This window comes from Stylophora pistillata, chromosome 11 (assembly GCF_964205215.1).
Source record: "Stylophora pistillata chromosome 11, jaStyPist1.2, whole genome shotgun sequence".
NCBI lineage: Eukaryota > Metazoa > Cnidaria > Anthozoa > Scleractinia > Pocilloporidae > Stylophora > Stylophora pistillata.
Genome location: NC_142529.1, coordinates 26,377,018 through 26,399,717, shown reverse-complemented (window position 1 = coordinate 26,399,717; position 22,700 = coordinate 26,377,018). Strand labels below are relative to the sequence as shown.

Sequence of the window (22,700 nt, the reverse complement as noted above, 5' to 3'; positions counted from 1 at the left end):
GCCGGTTTGAAAGATGAGCTTTTGTTCAAGATTTTTACGGCTTTCCGTGCCACCTAAGTGCAAGGAAAGACCGCAGATTGCCATATGTTGCTTAGAATGATTAGGCAAATTAAAATGTCTAGCGACTGGTTTCGATGTGTCCCTGCCATTCCTTTCCACGTCTCGAAGGTGTTCTCAGAATCGGTCACCTAGTCTTCTGCCTGTTTCGCCGATGTATATCTTTTTGCAATAAGTGCAAGTTATGCAATAGATTACATTGGCGGAGGTGCACGTGAAGTGATCAGTGATCTCAATGGATCGTTTAGGTCCCGATACTTTATCAGTGTTTTGAATGAAAGGACACGTTTTGCATCGTGCACGAGCGCATTTAAAAGTGCCTGGTTGGTCATTAGTCTGAAAAGAACTTCTGACCACACAATTGCCTATGTTTTTGTCGCGTTTGAATGAAATGAGCGGAGGCTGCGAAAAGGTAGTGCTTGTCTCTGGATCGTTTTGAAGTAATTTAAAGTTTTTAAGAATGATGGATTTAACTGAGAGGTTGTGAGGGTGAAACGTGAGAGTGAATGGAATGCGGTCGGAATCTTCCTTATGCGACGTTTGTAGTGCTGAATGTCGATCAATAAGTTGAGCGCGGTGGTAACCCGCTTGAACGACGGAAACAGGGTAACCACGTTTATCGATGAACTGGCACATTGACTCTGATTTGTGGTGGAAATCGGAGTCATCACTACATAAACGACGAAGTCTTAGACACTGAGAAAAAGGAATGGAATTCTTAACGTGAGATGGATGCGAAGACGAATATAACAAGTAATTATGCGAGTCTGTAGGTTTGTAATACGCACTAGTGCATAAACCGTTACCTTCAATTGAAACTTTGACGTCTAAAAAGGATAAAGAATTGTCAGAAATTTCCCAAGTATATTTCAGAGCCGGGTGAAAAGAATTGACTGCGGTTATGAATTTAGTGAGCTCCTCTCTGGTAGAGGAGGTAGCGCCGATACAGTCGTCGATGTAGCGACCGTAGAGTTCAGGTTTGGACCCGTTGTATTGGCTGAAAAATTGATGTTCGACAAAACCTACAAAAAGATTGGCATAGCTAGGTCTCATTTTGGTGCCCATGGCTACACCATGGGTTTGTTTGAAGAAGTTGTTTCCGAATGAAAAACAAGGATGTATGTTGCTTACTATTTGTCAGGATGTATGTTACTATTTGTTAAGCTGAAAGTGAACGAGTGACGATCAAGTGCTTTAGTAGCCAATTTTTAACTCTTGCAATCGGGCGAATCTGATCATGACTGTAATGTTCAGTAAATGGCTTGAACCTGGGGATAACATGTGAAGGTGTACTCTGATCGTCCGGGTGAGTGTAGTCCTGAGAAGGACTGCTGTCGGTGGTAGTGACTGACGTTTCGACAACCTGTGCGGAAGTCATCATCAGAGTCAAGTGAATGATTGTTGTCAGTAGAATGTTCTTATTCCAGTTCGTGTGAAATGATCGGTTGGGTTTGCCGTGATGTTATTGGCTGTAAGACTCAAGTGACGTAAGTCGGTCGTGATTGGTCTGTTTCGATCTGTCGGTAAAGTTAGGTCGTTCTTTTTCGGTCGTTTGTGATGGTTATGTTGTGAATGAGTCGTTTGTATGGAGCGGGTAGTTGTTGGCATCTGTTTAGGGGAGTCTGTTCTAAGTTAGTAAACCAGCTTTCCAGAGTCAGTCTTTGAAAATAGTCAGTGCTGTAAGTTAGGCATTGCGCAGAGTCCCAGTCAATGTTGTGGTTGGTAAGTCGATGGTGTTCAGCAATGTGATTGCTGACATCACCTTTCCTCGTCGCCCGTCTGTGTTCAGTCAGTCTTGTTATGAGGTTTCTGCCAGTCTCACCGGTAGGAGGCTTGGTAGTCGGACCAATTGATCTTATAAATCGTTCCCTGTCTTTTCCTCGGTTCCTCTTTGTCTTTAACGTTGGTTAGTGACTGACGTAGTGTGGTGATGGGTTTGTGGGCGACGCGGAAAGGTAATGTTCAAGGTCAGCGGTCGAGCTATGGTGGGACATGCGCATTAGGAGTAAGAAACAAAGTAAATGGTGAATGATAGTTGTAATGTTAGAGATCGACCATTAAACAATTCCAGTTTCTACACATTTAGTCTCTCGTGTGGACATTATATCTGGCGACGAGGATATGGAAGGCAGTGAAGACAACACAGCACTGTCAGCCTAGGTCGCAGCGTCGCAGAATCCCTCAGCTGGACCGGCGACACAACCAGTTCATCATCCGACGTCCGGACCGAAAGACATCAGGACGCATGCATTCACAGCGGACGCCGACCCCGATGAAACCAGCCGCCGCTGGGAAAAGTGGAAGAACGAGCTATTCGTTTCAGGTATTTCCGAATCTCAAATATCCAAGATCGCGTGGATGCACTTCACATTTATGGCGGCGAACGAATCCACGAACTAATCGAATCTCTCAAGGACGTCCCACTCACTCTACCACCAACCTCAGGTGAGCAAGATGAATTCGACAAACTTATCACCAAACTTGACAATCATTTTATCCCTATGGTCAACCCCGATTGTGCCCGCAGTAAACTGGACAAGATGTGACAAGTGAAAGCAGAATAAATCGCTCAGTATCACGTCAGGTTACATCTTCAGGTGGCTAAATGAAACTTTCCTGACCCTGATGATGCAATACGCAGCACAATTCTGCAAACCATGAGCGAGAAGAAATTACGTAGAGAAGCCATGGTTAAAAGGTACACTCTCCAGCAGTGTTAACTACTCGGTTCCATAAAAAGAAAAGAGTTCTTTATTCGCGCACGCACTAATCCAAGTAATAATATGTAGGGCCAAAATTCACGAGTTTTATACCTGCTAGCATTCTGCATATATTACGGTCACACTACAATGTGCACTAATTAGCAACGGTTCCATTGTGATAAAACGTAAATGGCGGCGTGAACTGCTGATTATGCAACATCTCCCCTCTAATAAAAAAAAATTAGGCCATAACTGAAAACATTGAAACTAATTAAATTGCCTCTATGAGTCTTTTAGGTCTCGCAATCACACGTCTTGGTCGCTTACTTCTCTTATTGTCACCACGCTTCATTCTATCGGCAGGAACGGGAGTAATCTCTTGTGCTGGACAAATGAAGCGACGATTCCTCACTAACTGGGCTCCCTTAGTAGTTTCGACACTGTACGATTTCGGTTGAGACGCTACTGGCGTTTTGGTAACGGTTGCTGGAGTCCACTGGTTATATTGGGGGTGAATCTGTACGTACACTCTCTGATTTAGTGGCAATGAAGGTAGATCCTTTGCAGTTTTGTTGTAGTGTTCGCACATTTTGCTCTTGTCTTTCACCATTTGCTCTCGGACAACCTGGTAATGAGGATTCTGGATAGGGGATTTGGTTGGAAGTAATGCTCTGTACTTTCGTCCATTCAATAGCTCTGCAGGTGACGGTATGCTGGTAGTAAGAGGTGTGGCTCTGTAGATCAACATAGCTAAGTTTGGATCATGTCCTGCGGCTGCACATTTTCTCATGCACTGCTTGACCGTCTGCACCATACGTTCGATAAAATCATTACTCTGCGAGTAACGATGACTAGACGTGATGTGGCCAAAGCAGTATTGGTTTGCAAAGGCTGCAAATTCCTTCGACGAGAATGAGGGACCTTTGTCTCTCATGACGGTTTGAGGTACTCCATATTCGCTAAGCACTTGCTTCTCCGGATCACAGGAAACCTACTGTAGTAGTCTGCTATCAGGAGGTAGGTAGTAGACTGAAACTCGAAGAAATCAATTCTTAACTTCTTCCAAGGTCCCCAAGGAACTTCATGGGGCAACATTGTCTCGCGTTGTTGCCTCCTCGAGAACGTCTGGCACACTTCACAACCCTGTGCTGTCTGCAGTAAATCTGAGGTTATTCCTAGCCAGAATACTGCTTCTCGGGCTCTTAGTTGCATCTTCTCAAACGCAAAATGACCCTCGTGGATGGTTTGGAGGACTCTGCTACGAAATTTCTGAGGAATTATGAGTCGATGGCCTTTGAAGAGTAGACCATTCTCAGCGCTGATCTCTTCTCTGTAGCTCCAGTAGTCTACAAGAAGTGGGTGGCAATCTTTCTTTAATTCAGGCCATCCATTTGCTACCAGTTGCATCAGTAAGCCGGAAATAGTGTCTTCTGCAGTTGCGCGTCTGAAATGTCCAACTCTCGTAGAATCGGCGGGGATTTCCTCTGTGAGCATGTGAACTGGGATGAAATATTCCTCGTCTTCTCCTTCTTTAGTTGTTGGCTGAGGAGATACTCTGGACAGTGCGTCAGCTACGACATTATCCTTTCCTTTCAGGCATTCAATGTTTACGTCATACTGAGATAGTCTCAGCAATAGCCTCTGAAGGCGTGGTGAGTTACACACTATGGATTTCTTCCACACGCTGACCAATGGTTTGTGATCTGTTTGCACCGTCGCTGTGTATCCATACACATAATGATGAAATCTTTCAAGAGCAAAGACAACACTGAGCAGTTCTCGTTCAATGTTAGAGTAGGATTGTTCCGTCTTAGTGAGGGCTCTTGATGCGTAGATCACAGGCTTATCATCCCCTAATCCTTTCTTGGATGCGTCTGACTGAATAGTGCTAGCTTTAGACTGATCAAAGTATGCCAATACTGGTGCAATTGTATTCTCTTTCTTGATAGCCTCAAATGCTGTTCGTTGTGAGCTTTCCCAGGTAAAGAGTGTCCTTCTTACAGAGGGTTCTAAGCGGTGCTGTTAAATCCGCCAGTGCTGGACTGAACCGGTTTAGGTAGCTTACCAGTCCTAGGAAGCTTTTCAGATCTTGAAGGTTGTCTGGTGGTTTCATCTCTATGATGGCTTGCACTTTTTTGGGGTCCATCTTGTACCCGGCTGGGGTAAGATTTCCTCCGAAAAATGTTCAATCTTGAGACTTGAACACAAATTTGTTTCAATTGAAAGTGAGATTGTTAACTCTCGCTGTTTTTAGCAGGGTGATGACTGCAACGTCATGGGTAGTTTCTTCGTTGCCGTGGCAAAAAATATCGTCAACGATTCCAACGCTATTGGGGACACTTTTCAGTACTCTGTCGATTCTTTCCTGAAAGACATCTCCTGATACCATTAGCCCAAAGGGTAGGCGTAGCCATCAGTATTTGCCCCAGGGTGTATTGAAAGATGTCAGGTAGCTGCTTTCCTTGTCAAGAGAGACATGCCAATATCCCGATTTCGCGTCAAGCAAGCTGAAATACTTCGAATTTGCTACTTCCGGTAGGATGTCATCGACTGTTCTGCTGTACCACTGATTCCTCTTTATCGCTCGGTTGAGATCTTTTGGATCAAGACATAGCCGTAAGGAACCATCTGGTTTCTTAACTGGAACAATCGAGTTAATCCACTCAGTGTGCTCCCTTACTTCTTTAATGACTCCAAGCTGTGTCATTCTCTCCAATTCTGCTTTATAGGGTGGTTTTAGGCTGACTGCAACCTGGCGCGGTGGGTGTTGAACGGGGTTGTAGCCTTCCTCTAACTGGATACGATAAGGTCCACCTGGTAAAGTTCCTATGCCTTGAAACACATCGCCGAATTCCTGCAGTAAGTAATCCTTAGTGGTGGGCAATGAGTGAGTCTTTCCATTAATGGTTAACTTCTCCTTAGTGCTGCTTTGGATCACTGGTACCACTGGATCAGTGCATTTCAGAATTCTTGGAATTACTGGACCATTAGTGGTTTTCGCAGGCTCTTCCACGATTGTTTTGATAGACCTATCTGTTTTAGCTTAGACACCAGGTTTCTGGATTTCAGGGAAATTGACGTATTCCATGATTAACGCCTGCTTTCCTCCTAGGATCATATGACCTTTGCTGTCTGCGACTTCGCACAAAACTCTGAATATCTTGTTACCATGGTAAAGGTACACAATGCAGGAACAAAGGTTTTCCACTGGACTGTCATTGTAGCCCTTGAGATTCACGGTTGGTTTGCCCAACTTCAAGTCGTTTCCGAAGAGTACTTTAGCCTTGTACAACGGCAGTATGTTACAACTTGCTCCGGTATCAACCTCGCAGTCGATCTGGAAGATTTGTGATGAAAATTCCTGGCTGAGCCATAGCGGGCGGATGTGAGGTTCTGATTTTGGATGATTGAGACTTTCTACTGTTACTGTCTTGAGGTGATGAATAGGCGCGTTGAAGTAAACTGGCTCGTATTCATTCAGTACGCAGTCCAGGCACTCAGAAGCTTTTGTAGACTGGACTTGTAACTCATTGACACGTGCATCTTTACTCTTTGATTTGCACACGGAACCCTAATGCCCTTCCTTCCCAAACTTGAAGCACTTTGCCTTCTTTGCGGGACACTCACTTTTGGGATGTGACGGTTTCGCTCCACAATAGAAACAAGTTTCCCTCTTTGACCTTCCCTGTTTCTGATCACTGGAAGCTGGTCTTTGTTGCTGCTGTCTGTTCCGGTTGGCTCTTGATTGCCTGTTTCCTTGGAGTTTATGAACTTCCATTTGTAGTGGTTCGCCTTTGAATTCCGGTCGCACATAACCAACGTGGTGTGTTGTGGCGTCCTGATTCTGAGCGATTTCTATTGCCTCTTCTAGCGTCAATTCTGAACCTTTTTCAGTGCATTTATAATATGCCTCTTTGGAGCGTAGTCCAATAACTATTGCATCCCGAAGTAGTCGGTCGCGGGCTTCTGGAGGATATTCACACTGGTCGCACAGAATAGTGGCTTTGTCAATGTACCCTGCAAGGCTAAGATTACCTTGCTCCAGGCGGCGGAAGTTTGATGCGGCTGCGAGTGCATTGGATTTCGGCTTTGTCCTCTCCACGAACTTTTTAAACAGCACGCTTGGATCTCCCCTCTCTTCCGTGGTGAGATTAAATGACTTAATGTGTGTTCTTCCAGCTTTTCCTGCCCAAATGAGAACATAATTTGCTTTCACAGCTTTGCTCTTCGAAGCTAGCGGACCATTCAAAAGAAGTTCGCATTCCTCAACCCAATCCAAGCACTTTTTGGTAACATTCGGGGCCTGGCGTAAAGTTTCCCTTCGGCGCTGGTAAGTGCTCCAATTCAGCCATTGTAGATTGAGAGAGTTGATGTTTCGAAAAGCTGGCGGTGATCGCTGTCGACGTCAGTCTTGGCTGGGCTTGTTAAATCCTGACACCGTTTCTTCTTTTTTTTTATGCACACATACATATACAATTTACATTACATTGGCTAATACATAAAACGTGATACAACTAAGAAGAAAAAAAAACAATACAGTACAATACAGAATAGAGGAATAAGGGAAAAGAAAGAACAAGTAAAAAAGAATAAAAAATTACAAAATATCAATCAAAAGGCACCTACGAGTTACTTATAATCTACCTTATCACGGTAGAGCTTACGTATAGCTATAGATATATCGCTTCGAGTCTTTACCTCCTTTTTAAAGAATTGATTTTTCGAAGTGGAGAAGCAAAATTAGTGAAGAGCACATTTCTCTATTTGCCATTGCATCAACATTTTATTTTGGAATTCTTTCGAAATCGGTTTTTTCTCAAGACACTTACAACTGTGGACATACTGTTTCAAAACAATAACAAATAAGTGTAGTCTGCGTCTTGGGTATTCTGATAATTGATGAAAGTCGGGTATTTCATTAAAGGTAATTTGCTCGTTAGAAAGTTCAATTTCGGTCTCGTTTATGCGGTTAAACCACCTTAACGCTTCATAATAAAAAGATTTTGTCTCGGAGCAATCCAGAAAAGTATGCTCTATTGAATCTGAATTAGGGAAAAGGTACAAGTTGATTCATCAGTTAATCGAAATTTGTGCAGTTCTTTTTTGGTTACTATAATTCTATGCAATAATCTAAATGAAAACTGTCTTAACTTGTTGTCTCTCGTTGATACAAAAAGAAAATTTGTTTTTCCATTCTTTATGAGTATCGGCAAAATTGACTTTCCAGGTTTTGATGCCAGTTGGTTCTACTGTGGGGCTTTTGTTAAGTATTTTATAGTAGTGTTTGCAGCGCATGTGTGCCAAATCTACGAGACTGCTTCCAGGAAACAAAGATATCGTAGTAGTGTTCAGTAGCTCGTGCAAGGGAGCTTCACATTCCCTGGCGTTTTTCTTCAAGTCAGTTGGAATAGCTGCTATGAGTTGGAAGTAGTGGAGATAATTTGTTTTTATGTTGAACTTATTTTGAAATTGTTGGAATGTAAGAAAGTTTCCATCAGCATTTAGGATATCTTGTATAGAGAGGATGTTCTTCTTAAACCAAGATTTCCAGAAAAGCGTATTTTTATCAATAGTTATTTCCTCGTTATTCCATAGCAGGAATCCATAGCAGAAATCCTGACACCATGTTAACTACTCGGTTCTGTAAAAAAAAGAGTTCTTTATTCGCGCACACACTAATCCAAGTAATAACAAGTAGGGCCAAAACTCACGAGCTTTATACCTGCTAGCATTCTGCATATATTACGATCACACTACAATGTGCACTAATTAGCAATGGTTCTATTATGATAAAACGTAAATGGCGGCGTGAATTGCTGATTATGCAACAAGCAGCTTTTGGAACACGCAGCAAACAAAGAGGACATCGACAGACAAGCACAGGACATGGAAAAAGTGCTCACCTACGAAACAGCTCTAGTGAATAGAGTACACGAAAGGAAACCCCGGAATCCCAAAGAACGACGATACAAAAAGTCCCCCCAAACATAAGGAAGATGATGGGAACATGTGCCAATACTCTTGATTCGACCATGAGGGACCACGATCCAAATGCCCAGCTTCCGGAAAAACATGCACCGTTTGTTCGAAGAAAGGTCATTTTGCCAAAATGTGCAAAGGAGACAGAAAGGCACCCATAAACCAAAGGGAACCAGATCAGCAGCAAAGTCAGTCCAGCCGGTGCAAGACAGCTCATCAGGTTCCGACTTTGTTTTTCAGTTACAACCCAGTATTCCCCAGTCAGGAAGTGCACCCACTGTTCATGTCCTAATCAATGGAATCAACAGCAAAATGGAAACGTACTCAGGCCCATCAGCTATTATTTTGGACGAGAAAAAATTCCAGAAACTACAGGACGCACTCAAGCAAAAGATATCTCTACAACCCACTGACACAAAGCTCTATGCCTTCGCCCAAAAAGATCCAGTACCTCTTCTTGGCCGCTTTGATGCGGAAATCGAAGGCATCAGTACAGGGAAGAAAACCGTGACCCAGTTTCTCGTTGTCAAGGGAACCCCGATGTCCCGACCCCTCCAAAGCCTGAACACCAGTGTGGAACTAGGATTGTCATATTTAGCAAACACAACCTACGCAGAGGTCAAACCTCCTACAGGGAACAGTGCTATCCTCAACCAGGACTATGCAGTAACGCAACTGACCTCCGAGTTCAATGACGTTTTCTCCGGTTTGGGGAAAACACAAGAGGATCACAGCAAAGCTAATCGTGGATGAAACCATAAACCCTATTGCTCATAAACCGAGGAAAATCCCCTTCAACCTAGCCCAGAAAGCCGCAAAGGAGAAAAAGCGACTGAAGGAGCTAGGAGTTATTGAAACAGTTCCAGACGACCAACCCACCACCTGGTGTACTAACCCAGTAATAGCACCCAAGCGACACAACTTAGAAGCCATAAGGTTCTTCTCAGACATGAGAACCCAACACCTCCATTCTCCGCCCAGTAACAGAAGCCCTGACGGTATACGATATAAAATTGCAGCTTGAAGGCGCCACAATTTTCAGTGTTCTAGACATGAGCGAGGGTTACCACTAGCTGGAGTTAGACGAATCCAGCGGACACCTTACCACCTTTTATGGGACAAACTCAAGAATGAGGTACACAAAGCTAAACTATAGAACCATCTCTGAACAGGACATCTTCGACAAGGCCATGGACGACACCACAGAGGATCTAAATTGCGTCCTTCATATCACATCGCCTCCCGGTTAGCTGAGTGGATAGAGCGCTGGACTGTTGTGCGGGAGGTCGAGGGTTCGAGCCCCGGCCGGACCCACACTCAGGGTCTTAAAATAATCGAGAAGAATATGCTTCCTTTCTATAACATCAAGAAATGGTTAGATATCCTAGTCTTCTCGGGTAGGGACGAATAAATGGAGGTCCCGTCTACTGCAGGGTTAGGGGCAGGAGACGTTAATTTCCCACGCACGAGATTACTGTGTGATGGATGTCCTTCCCTGGGGTGGGATGGGTGGGTAACAGGACCCCGTTGAAACCAGTGTTTATTACACTGAAGGGGCTATCCTGTATAAATATAGGCTGTCTAAGTCTAGAGACGACTTCATTGTGTGTGGAAAAGACAGAAATGACCATGATATCGCACTCAGGAACCTCTTACAGCGATTCAGAGAATGCGGCCTCACGTTCAACCTCAAGAAGTGCAAGTTCCTCCTGCGCCAGATCGAGTTCTTCGGCCTTCTTTTCTCCAAAGACGGAATCAAGCCATCACTCAGCAAAGTAGAGGCTCTCCAGCGAATGGATTCCCCAAGGAACGTATCCGAAGTGAAATCCCTATTGGGTATGGTACAATACTCATGATGCTTCATCCCCAATTTCTCAGAACTGACCGCATCCCTGCGCAAACTCACTCACCAAGGCGTTCAACAGAGCAGTTAGCCTTTGATAAACTGAAGGAAACACTGTCCAGCAGTTCCGTTCTGGGATACTACGAAGCAGGTTTGGCAACCAAGCTGCTGGTGGATGCAGATCCCAACGGCTTAAGATTAATCCTGATACAAAAGAAACCCCAGGGATGGAAAGCAATTGAATGCGACAGTAGAAGCCTGACAGAAACAGAACAGCAATACTCCCAGATTGACCGCGAGGCCCTCGCCATCCGATGGGCTTGCGAACGCTGTTACATATACCTGATTGGTAGCTCATTTATCATTGAAACCAACCACCAGCCGCTGCTGCCTCTTTTCAACAACCCTCACAGCAGACCCCCTCATGAGAATCGAACGTTGGCTCCTCTATCTCCAACAATTTGATTACAGGCTAATGTACTGTCCAGGAAACAAGAATGCCGCAGACTACTTGTCAAGACACATGCCTCCTCTCACAGACAGTGACACCACGACTAGCGAAGCCAGGTCTCAAGTGGTACACCACATCATAGAGAACACTGTAACGAAGGCCATCACCTTCGCTCAAGTGCAGGATGCCAATAAAAAAGACCCAGATCTGCGTAAACTCATTCCGCTTATTCAAGCTGGAAATTACCGCGCTTGTAAGGCAGACCCCGACCTGGCAAAGTACGCCCAAGTTTTTCAAGAGCTCAGCTATACGGAAGGGATAATCCTCCGCGGACACAAGCTACTCTTACCAAAGAGCCTGCAGCAGCAGATCATCAACATATGCCATGAAGGTCATCTTGGTATCGTCAAAACCAAGCAGCTTTTGCGTTCAAAGGTGTGGTTCCCAGGAATCGACAAGAGTGTGGAGAGGCGGATCGCCAATTGCATACCCTGCCAAGCTAGCATTAACACCGCTAAGCACGAACCCTCAGAATGTCATCCACACCAAAAGGACCTTGGGTACAAGCTTCAGCTGATTTCTGTGGCCCATTTCCCACCGGCGAAACTGTACTTGTCGTCATAGATGCCTACTCAAAGTACCCGGAGGTAGAAATGATCAAAAGTACAGCAGCAAAAGAAGTCCTCCCTGCGATGGAACGAATCTTTGCCACTCATGGGATACCAAAAACCTTGAAATGCGACAACGGACCCCGTTTCAAGGGCAAGCTTTTCGCTCATTTGCAGAGAAAAAAGGATTCAAACACCAAAAGATTACGACACTATGGCCAGAAGCAAATGGCCATGCAGAAGGTCTCATAAAGAACATCGACAAAGTTGCAAAAAGGCCGCCCACTCCGAAGGGAAAGACTGGCGAAGACAGCTTTTCAGTTTATTGGGAAACTAGCGAGCTACACCTCACCCCTGTACCGGGAAAACCCCGTACGAGTTATCCATGAACAGGATTGTGCGAACCAAGTTGTCATTCTTCACCCAAGTATCACCAGATCCTGAAGTCCAGCAGAAGGATCAATAATACTAATAATAATATTTAATACTTATATTGCGCTTTTTTTATAAAAATATTTAAAAGCGCATTACAATATTATTATTAAACCCGGTAAAATTACAATATTTACTGTATAAAAATTTCCAGAGTAATTAGTAAAATTACAATATTTACTGTATAAAAATTTCCAGAGTAATTAGTAAAACATATAATTTTTTAAAAATCACTATTAAATTAAATGAGTAAATAATCTAACTAAAAGCCTTTTTAAATAAATATGATTTAACAGACTCTAAAGCACGCATGAAAGCTTACGCGGACACCAAACGGAGCACAAAACCTCATGACCTCCACATTGGCGACTGCGCCCTAGTCAAGCAGAAGAGATCGAACAAGGCTAGTCCACCATTCGAACCAGTACCATACACCATCCATGACATCAAAGGTTCTATTATCACAGCCAGCAGATCTACAGACCTGAAGAAAGTCACTCGAAACAGCTTCCATTTCAAGAACTTTGGAGGCCCACCTGGCCATGCTAGGGCTGAGTCTCAATACCCATGTACACCTCGGCAAGAGCAACAAGCTCCAGTAGAATTTGATGAACCAGAAATGCACGAATCCTCTCAACCCGCCTCCATTCAGCCAGAAGGTGAATTAACAAACCTAGAGGAATTAATCACCAACAACAACACCCCTCCTTCTACTGTAACTATTGGCCAAGACCCATCAACACCTCCCAGACACTCCCGTCGTGGAAGACGAATCCAGAGACCAGTGTGGTCTAAGGACTATGTTATGGACAGTCGCTAAGACACCAGGTGCACTAGGCTTCCGCAAAAAAGAAAAAAAAAGAACAGGACTCAACTAAGTTTTTTTGTTTGTGCATGATTTATTGCTGTATGTTTTTGCAGTTTACTTTTAGTTGTGTTTCAATCTCCCGTTTCGCTTTCTGCCGAGGGAAGAAATTTCATGTTCAAGGTCAGCGGTCGAGCTATCGTAGGACATGCGTATTAGGAGTAAGAAAAAAGCACATGGAAAATGTTAGTGTAATGTTAGCGATCGACCATTAAACAGGTCCAGTTTCTACACATTTAGTCTCTCGTGTGGACATTATACCACCGTAAAGAGTTAAAAAGCTGGTGTTTCGAGCTCAGAGCTCTTCGTCAGAGCCCTGGCGATGGGCTAACGCTCGAAACGTCAGCTTTTCAACTCTTTACGGTGGCCAATTTACAATTTTAACTTAGTTGATATAACCAAATTACCTTGTTACCCCCACCGACGCATAACCACAGTTTCTTTAGAAACTTACCCCCTTCATTCATTTAAGGTTATTGTACTGACTTAAATAATCACGTAAATAAGTGCGAAAGGGGCTTCCTTTAGATATTTAGGTCATTAAGATACCTTTTAACTCCTAAAATCTGATTGCTAATTCATCCCTCCTGCTACTACATATTTCTCTGTAAATTAGTTACAAAAATTTGGTGTCCTGATCATGATATCGACCTCCAACTGATAAGCTGCTAGTGAGCGTTTATCCCCATAAGAATCCTCACATTCCACCTACTGTGTGACAAATATAGTTACTTATTTTAATAAGGACGCTCAATATGAAAAAGTAAACATGAACTCTATGAGAAACTCAAAATTGGGGGCAAATACTAGTTCATATTTGGCGACGGATACATCTTGCCCTTTGAAGGGTTAAGGTCAAGTCGCCTGGAGGTCATCTAGTCATGTCGTGTGTACCATTGCGTAATGACGGACGGTCACGTTGCTCTTGGCGTCCGTGTACCGACCTTCATAGTCTTGTCCCTGCTTTGGCTGAGTTTTCCTAAGCTTGAAAAAGAACATAATGTCACCATCTCGAATCGATTGACTCAAGTTAGACGAACTCACGTCGCTTTCAGAATACGCTTTGCAATCACAAAGTGGACAAAGCATGGCGAAGCAGTTCTCTCTCTACCTGAGATCCAAAGCTCTATCGATGTTCCGTCGAATTATCTACTTTGCAGCGGCGATTTTCATCCTCATCCTGGGCCATCAGCCTCGAAAGCGTAAATTTGGAGCAGGACCGGAAGAATCCAGTTTGTGCTCAAGTTTAACCAAGTCTACTGTAAACTATTCAAAATCAAAGTCCCACGTCGCCATTGCCCACTTGAATGTGCGCTCATTGATATGCCGTGAAAAATTTAATCTCGTCTGCGAAACAGTGAGGAATTACGACTACGATATCTTCACAATCTCAGAGACCTGGCTAAATCCATCTACGTCGGATGCTATTGTTATAGAGGTTTTGCACAGCAGCCATGTTGCATGGCAGGAACAATAGATTATTTTCCCCATGGGAAAAAATTTTCTTTCTTATGCAAAATATTTTCATTGTTCCTGCCATGCAAAACCTCTATACCTGGTTATATCCTCTTCAGACAGGATCGAGGAGAGCGGAAACCTGGTGGAGGAGTTGTTGTTTATGTCAAGAATATTTACAAAGCTACACTAGTAAAGATTCTATCGTCCGTGTCGGAGTCCTTTTTCCAACAACTCTGGATAAAAGTGCAATGCAGGAAACTTGAATCGTTTATGCTTTGCACGGTCTATAGACCACCAAGCAGGTCTATTAATTTATTGGAAGACCTAAATATCAATTTCATGGATTCTTTGCTCCCGGGATTGGATTGTCATCTTGTTGGGGGATGTTATATCCGGGTATCCATGGATATTGCAGGCTTGGCTGCTAAGCCGAAGGACGTTTTAGATACGTTGGATCTGACTAATTTCGTGTAAACTCTTCTTGTATATTGGAGTCTGTTCCGTTACAATTAAAGACTTTGCGACACTACAAATTGGCGACGAGGATAAAAGACAATCGGATAACAGGCCAAGATGAGTTTTGAAAGGTTTTCGTTGTCACCAGTTAATTTAGAGGCGACAAACTTGGCGGATGAGTGGAAGTTTTGGCTCGATGCTTTCGACAACTACTGAATTGCTACGAAATTAGATAAGGAAAGCGACGACGTTCAAAAAGCTACTCTTCTACATCTTGCGGGGACGGGAGTCCAGCGTTTGCTCTCAGGTTTGCCGGGAGAGAACAAGAAATTTGAGGAAGTTAAACAAGCGTTGAGTGCACATTTTCAGCCGAAGAGAAACAAGTGGGCAGAGAGGCACAAGTTTCGAAAACGTGCTCAACTTCAACATGAATCACTTGATACCTTCATTGCAGAGTTACGTATGCTGAGTTTAACATGCGACTTCGGGGAAGCAACTGATGATAATATTCTTGGTCAAGTTATAGAGAAGTGTTCTGACGGATATCTACGAGAAAAGGTACTACAACAAGGAGAGACTCTTACACTGGAAAAAGCCCAGACGCTCGGGAGAGCAATTGAATCTGCAAAGAAGGATACACAGCTACTTGGGGGTCACGGGGCCCAAAGCTTTCCTGGAAAATCTGATGTTAATGCGGTAAGATCTTCAGTAAATAAAGCGAAAGAAAAAGCCTGCTTTCGATGTGGAAAAACGGATCATCTTGCTAATAACGAAAGGTGCAAAGCTAGGAATGCACAGTGCATAAAATGTAAGAAGACTGGTCACTTTTGGAAATATTGCAGATCAAGAGAATCAGAGAATAAAGAAGATGTAAAGTTTGTCCAGCCAGTCCAGCAACAGTCAGATAAGTCTAACCCTGAATATGTTTTGTATACTACTAATAATGAGGGGCTGGGTGTTGAAACGGATGTTGAAATCAATGGTAAACTTGTTCAAATGATGATTGACACTGGCTGTGCTAAAACCTTGATCCCGAAACAGTGGTTTAGAAACAACCTGAACATTCCTCTTAACCCAACCAATGTCAAGTTCTCAGCTTTTGGTGGAGGAGACCTCAAGTGTTTAGGAGTATTTGATGCTAAACTGAGATGCAATAAGATGGAAGTAATGGAGCCAGTGTATGTGATCGATGTGGAAGGTCCCCCCCTGTTGGGAAGAAGCGCCCTGTCCACCCTCAACCTTGTAAAAATCCATGCAGTAGGGGAGAGCCCAACCAAGGCGAGGGAGAAGATCTATCAGGAGTATGAAAATCTCTTCAAGGAAGAGCTCGGAGACTTTAAGAATTATGAGTACAAAATTAAAATCAATTCAGATGTCCCTCCCAAGGTACAAAAACGAAGGCCAGTCCCAGCACCCTTAGAGGAGAGATTGAAACAAGAAATAGAGCGAATGATCCAAGAAGATGTGATTGAAGAAGCGACAGGAGCATCGTGGATATCACCTGTGCAGATTGTCTACAAGGGGAATGGAGAATTGAGAGTGTGCGTTGATCTCAGGGAAGCTAATAAAGCAGTGATAAGAGAGCGGTTTCCAATTCCTAGAATCCAAGACCTGTTACGGCAACTGAGTGGGGCTCGGATGTTTTCGACTCTGGATCTAAGGAAAGAATATTGGCAGGTTCGCCTAGCGGAAGAATCTAGAGAAATTACATCGTTCATAGCCGCAGGCAAAGTGTATCAGTTCAAAAGGCTGCCCTTCGGACTTGCGTCAGCACCAGAGGTGTACCAAAGGGTAATGAGCATAGTGTGTGAAGGCTTATCAGGTGTGCTTAGCTACTTTGATGATGTGGTGTACGGGTCAACACCAGAAGAACACTGGAAGAATCTTCGTGCAGTTATGGCTAAACTTCAAGACTGTGGCCTTCGTCTCAATGCAGACAAGTGTGCCTTGGGCATGTGTGAGCTGAAATTTCTAGGACACGTCATCTCTGCTGAGGGCATTAAGCCTGACCCTGACAAGGTAAAAGCCATTGCAGATGCACCAGTACCTCAAAACCAAGCTGAGCTGAGATCATTTATGGGAAGTATTACATGCCTTACACAGTTTGTTTCCAACCTTGCAACAGTGATCACCCCCTTACGATATCTTACGCAGAAGGGTGTGGTGTGGAAATGGAGTACAACAGAATCCAATGCCTTTGAGGAAGTTAAAGAGCTTCTGATTAAAGCACCATGCCTTGCACACTACTCATTGGAAGCCGAGACCAAACTTGTAGTAGATGCCAGCCCAGTCGGTCTTGGGTGTGTCTTGCTGCAAAATGTTGACAGCCGTTGGCAGCCCATATCTTATGCGTCCAGAAGTCTAACTGCTGCAGAGAAGAGATATTCGCAGATCGAACGAGAGGCAATGGCTGTGCTGTTCGGATTGCAGAAGATGCATTCTTACATTTATGGTCGCCACGTTGTCGTCTCGACTGATCATAAACCACTGCTTGGCGTATTCAATAAAAACACTCAATCAATTCGCCTTGAACGGATTGCTTTGAGATGTCAGGACTATGACTTCACACTCACTTATGAACCTGGATCTGAGAACATTGCAGATGGACTGTCAAGATTACCTTTGAACACTACTGTTACAGAAACAAGTTTTGTTGAGGAGCATGTACACTTTGTCAAAAGTGCTGATGCTTTGCTCTCAATTGATGAAATAAAAGAGGCTGGAGAGTCTGACCCTGAATTACTAGAGGTGGTGGAGGTACTTGATGGAACCCAGAACCTGGTAAATAATAAATGGAAACATTGTAAAGATGAACTGAGCTTTGCACAGGGCCTACTGTGGCGAGGTCGACCAATTTATGTTCCTGAGAAGTTGAGAAAAAAGGCATTGACCTTGGCACATGAGGCTCATCAAGGTATTGTGCGTTGCAAGCAACGCCTTCGTAGAATTCTGTTCTGGCCGGGGATGGACTCTGACGCTGAAGACTACTGCCGAAATTGCGAGACATGTGTGCGCCTTCAGCCACTACGACGAGACACACCTAATACAGCAACTCCTCTTCCTGATTACTGCTGGGAGAAGTGTGCCCTTGACCTGGTGGGTCCATTTCCTGGAGAGATCTACATCATGACTGTTGTTGATTACAGAAGCAAATGGCCCGAGGCTATTGTTCTTAAGCGTATTACAAGTGAGAGTATAGTCACTGCACTTGCAGATATACTTGCACGATTTGGAAATCCAAAAGTTCTGATCATGTACAATGGACGTCAGTTCGTAGCTGAGGAATTCCAAGACTTCATGAAGGCAAATGGAATACAGCACAGAAGAGTATCACCCTATTTTCCACAAGCAAATGGGCAGGTCGAAAGATTTCATAGGTACCTAAAGCACAGTATCAGAGCAGCAGAGTTAGATGGTCTAACCTGGACAGAGGTTCTGCCCACAATCCTGCAAGTTTACAGATCCACTCCACATGCCGGGACTAACATGACCCCGGCTAAACTGTTTCTCAACAGAGAGATAACAACAAAGTTGCCAACAGTACCAGAAATGGATCAGAACAACCCTGAAGAGAGGTACAAGGAATACCAGAGGAAGTTATGTGAGTATACTGATGCCAGGCGACATGCACAACAACATAACCTAGTACCTGGGGATATTGTATTTGTAGCAAATACAAAATCTGGAAAATTGATTCCCACGTTTGGTCATCAGAAGTATGTCATTGTTCGTAGCAAAGGACCAGATACTTTTGAACTTGTCAATGCTGAGACTGGACAACATCTCACTCGTAATGTGAAGTTTCTTAGTAGAGTTCCACGCATGGAGCTACCAGTTAATGATGACAATGACAACGGCTGCTTGGAGTCGGAAGAGTTCGCTGGGGCAGCGATGCCTCCTTTGGATCAACTCGGATCTACAGTCTCGGATGATAGGAATCCCGCAGATAGTGGTCTTCCCGACTCAGCAATGGAATTGAGACGTTCAACTCGAACACCAAAGCCAAAGAGAGATGCTGACTTTGTTTATGACTAGAACATTGTTTTAGTTCTTCTATGTTAAGTTGCGTTGTTAGAGTGGACTTTGAACTTTAAATAGGTTAGGATGGGATGTTATATCCGGGTATCCGTGGATATTGCAGGCTTGGCTGCTAAGCCGAAGGACGTTTTAGATACGTTGGATCTGACTAATTTCGTGTAAACTCTTCTTGTATATTGGAGTCTGTTCCGTTACAATTAAAGACTTCGCGACACTACAGGGGACCTGAATTGTAACCTACTCGGTGGTAGCGACGGTCAAGCTCTCCTCGAGTTCTGTGCTACGTCTAATCGAGTACAACTAGTCCAAGATCCGACGAGAATTACCGAAACTTCCCAAAGCCTCATTGACGTAGCTTTAACCACCAACCAGAACATTATTCATAACTGAGAGTTATGTCATCAACTATCAGTGACCACAACTTAATTTCGTTAACTCTCAAGCTTAAACCGCCTAAGAAACGTCCTACCTATATCACTGCCAGAAGCTACAAAAATTTTGATCCGTTAAAGTTTGCAGATGATCTGGCCCATGTTCCCTTTCATATGATGAACTTCTTTGACGACTTTGATGATAAAGTACACGCATATAACAGTTTGTTTATGGACGTATTAAGAGTAAATGTCCGTAAAAATCAGAGAAATCGCAGACACAGCTCAAAATTCAATTTCGCCCATACATTGTCCATTGGTAGGCTTTAGTCCCGAACATATGACAGCAATGTCCGTTTGTTACAATTCTCGCTTGTATTGGAGAAATCTACTTGAAACGGTTTACAATATTTTCTTGAACAAAACCTTTGAAATTGTCATTACTCGTGGCACTGTCGAGTCAGTTCATCGTAAGTTTTAAATTAGTTTCACACTAATCCTATTCGTCTGATGCTTTTGCAATTGATTGGCAGCACAACCAACTCATAACTTTTCCTTAAAAATAAAATATGATTTTTTTTTTCAAGTGCGCCTACAGCTTCTCTGAAATAGATTCGTTGGTACTTCAAACAAACGTGCCAAAAATGCCCGCGGTACGCCATGTGCAAGGATAGCTTTAACTTTCTACCGTTTTATTTCCCAGGGATCTTTTTGTATCTGTACAACCATGGCTAGAAATCTCGGACATGGGAAGATTGGAGCGTGACTTGACCTGCAATCACAGAAGTTAAATCCGTGCACGCCATTGGCTGGGAAGCAACACGCAATTAAGCGTTACTTCTGAACAACATGTCGTCAACTCCGTCAAGTCGGACCCGTGGGAAGAGATCCATCGGCTTTTTCGCGGATTTAAATAGCGTTACTGTTGCTGATATTTGTAGAGAATTGAAGGCAAGGAGACGTACGGTGGATGGCGGGCGTTTTTTCGAGGTGGAAAGGGTAATTTCAAGCCGCCAAGGACAGCAAGTAAGTTTGTCATTCAGGTAAGCGAAACTCGTATGGAAATCCCCGGAATGCAAGCCAAAAAAATTATCAATTTCGTTTTAAAGGGGATTATGCTATTAGTGAATTGATTCTCAATAATTATATTTTGTTCTAAGACTTCTGCAAACACTAAGTTGGTTCAGAGAAATGGTCTGAAAAAGTAACTTTCGCTAATTATCAGTTTAGATATTCTCCAACAAAGAATGTTTTAATTCGTAGGTAGTGTGTCAGGAGAATTTGAATAAATCCTACGCTTCAATTGTGTTCAGCCGCAAACTACGCGTAATTTTGCGAGTTTTTTATAGGAAACTGAAATATTTTTATCTTTTACTGTTAAGGGGAGAGAATATCTGGTGAAATGGATGAATTTTAGTTCATTTGAGGCTTCATGGGAGCCTCAAGAGCATTTGAACCAGCTTTGTCTGAAGTAAGCATTTTTGCAGTGTTTACCGATTGTCGTGCTCCAGAATATGGCCTTGGAATTGGTTCTTGCTTATGTTTTAATGCATAATGGGTCATTTCGATTCTGTTAATTTGTATTTATTTTAATCATGAATAGATACTACAAGTATCCCAAGCCAGACAGGAATGTCATATTAAATGAAGTTTCCAGGCTTAGGGTGGCCATTGCTGCTTCTTTGAAAGCATCTAAACAAAGGAAGCAAGTGACTATGGAGTTCAGAGAAGATGTATTTCAACATTTGTTTGGAAAGAAGGGAGTGATAAATGGACAGTGGAAAGTTTTAACACAAGAAGAATTTTCTCCATCATTTTTTCCTGCTAATTGGCATTGTTTACTTGACCTTCATGGGCAGGGAACAAAAGTTTTGTTCCCAATGAAGATAAGACATTTTATTTCATGGTCAACCAAAAGCTATCATATAAGAGAAGGTATGATCACTGAATCAACAAGGGCTTTTCAAGAAAAGATAACCGTGGACTTTATTAAAGTTGCTGCCTAAAGTAATGTGCAGTATAAATTTAGCAGCAAATACATTCAGAAACTTGAAATTGTACATTCGAAAAAAAAATCATTTTCAAGACTTGAAATGTTATTCTCAGGCAATGTAACCCACAGCAATGATACTATATTGCTTTTCTTAATATTAACTTCAGTATACAAAAGATCTGTTCAGTTATTCCTTATCTGTTTTTGGTTCTTTTAAACTTTTTAGTAGTAGCACCAGCTTTCCTTTTTGTGCTTGCATGCTTTCTCTTATTGCTGGTTGAATTCCTGCCAGAATTTAGTGAATTGACAGTTGAGGTCATCCCATTACTGTGATTGCTGTTGAGAGAGGTGCTTTCAGTTGCTTGTACATTTATTTGCTTTGCTCCATTGTACTGTGGCTTTGAGCTAAATTCTACAGGTATTTATTTTACAACACTTTACCTTTGATCTTTGTGGATCTTACACCACAAGCAAGCATAGATGGAGTTTGCAGCTGACCTGCCACTAGCTAATAAAAGAAACTGAAGAAATAAAACAAATTACTAAGAATGAAATAGTGAGTGGTCTTCTTCCACCGAAAGCTTCCTATCTAACCTTATAATCCCCACCAAGATAGATTTAAACAGGTACTTCTTGTCCTTGGTTTATTGCCACTTTACCATCATCTATCACTTTATTTATTTCATCCCAAGAATCTTTGAAATTTGCCTTGATGGATGCATAGCACTCTGACCCACTCATTATGGCAATAGTGTGGGTACCTAAATGATGTAATATGAATGATTAGTATAATAGCATTTGTGATAGAATAGAAACATAATGGAAGAGAAGTGTAGTGTGGGTTTCAAACAAAAAAGAAAAAAACAGTGGTTAAGCATCCCCTTTAATTGCCTGGTTGAACCAAAAGGGTGTGGACCTAAAACAAAGTTTCTTACCTCTAGCATTTAACAGATTATCATTATCATCAAGGAGGCTGTAACTGAGTATGACAAAGTTGGTCAGTCTTGTCATTCGTGCTCCATCGCCACTGATTTTTACTTTGACTGGCTTGTCAGTAGACAGTTCACCCTTCTCTGCCTGTCAGTGAAGGGAATGTTTGAAATTGTGTATTATTTTACACTTGTTTCAAGAAAGAAACAGATATAAACATCATTTTAAATCAAATGATATATACTTACAAGATAATTCAGCTTGCTGATAAGAGATTCTTTGAAAGAAATTTGAGCACCTGGCTCTGGTCCACTGGTTGGTTTTACCGTGCAGCTGCTATTAAGGTTGTCTCTGCATTGCTTAATAAGGTATGACCTTGGCATCCCATTTATCAACATGCTCAATTCATGCACAAAAGGATCACCCACGGCAAACTTATCCATAAGGAACAGTACTGCTTCCACTTTCTCTTTATCACTGTCGGACAAACTGTCATATTGCTTCCATTTGCATTGTG

At 42.9% G+C, this 22,700-nt stretch overlaps 2 long non-coding RNA genes and 1 pseudogene across 3 annotated transcripts in view; all 3 read right to left on the bottom strand.

Moving 5' to 3' along the window:
- Positions 1-22,700, bottom strand: part of LOC148720868 (uncharacterized) — a 222,254-nt gene that overhangs the window by 70,637 nt on the left and 128,917 nt on the right. The gene's annotated exons all lie outside the window — the stretch shown is intronic.
- Positions 6,331-7,111, bottom strand: LOC148720874 (uncharacterized; annotated as a pseudogene).
- LOC148720873 (uncharacterized) lies at positions 21,221-22,379 on the bottom strand. 2 transcript variants are annotated; one of them, XR_015992982.1, is made up of 4 exons: positions 22,189-22,379; positions 21,848-22,014; positions 21,695-21,774; positions 21,221-21,589 (listed from the first exon to the last, which is right to left on the bottom strand). It is a non-coding gene; the product is annotated as an uncharacterized LOC148720873 (long non-coding RNA). The 2 variants fall into 2 exon arrangements; XR_015992981.1 differs by having other exon boundaries at positions 21,221-21,774.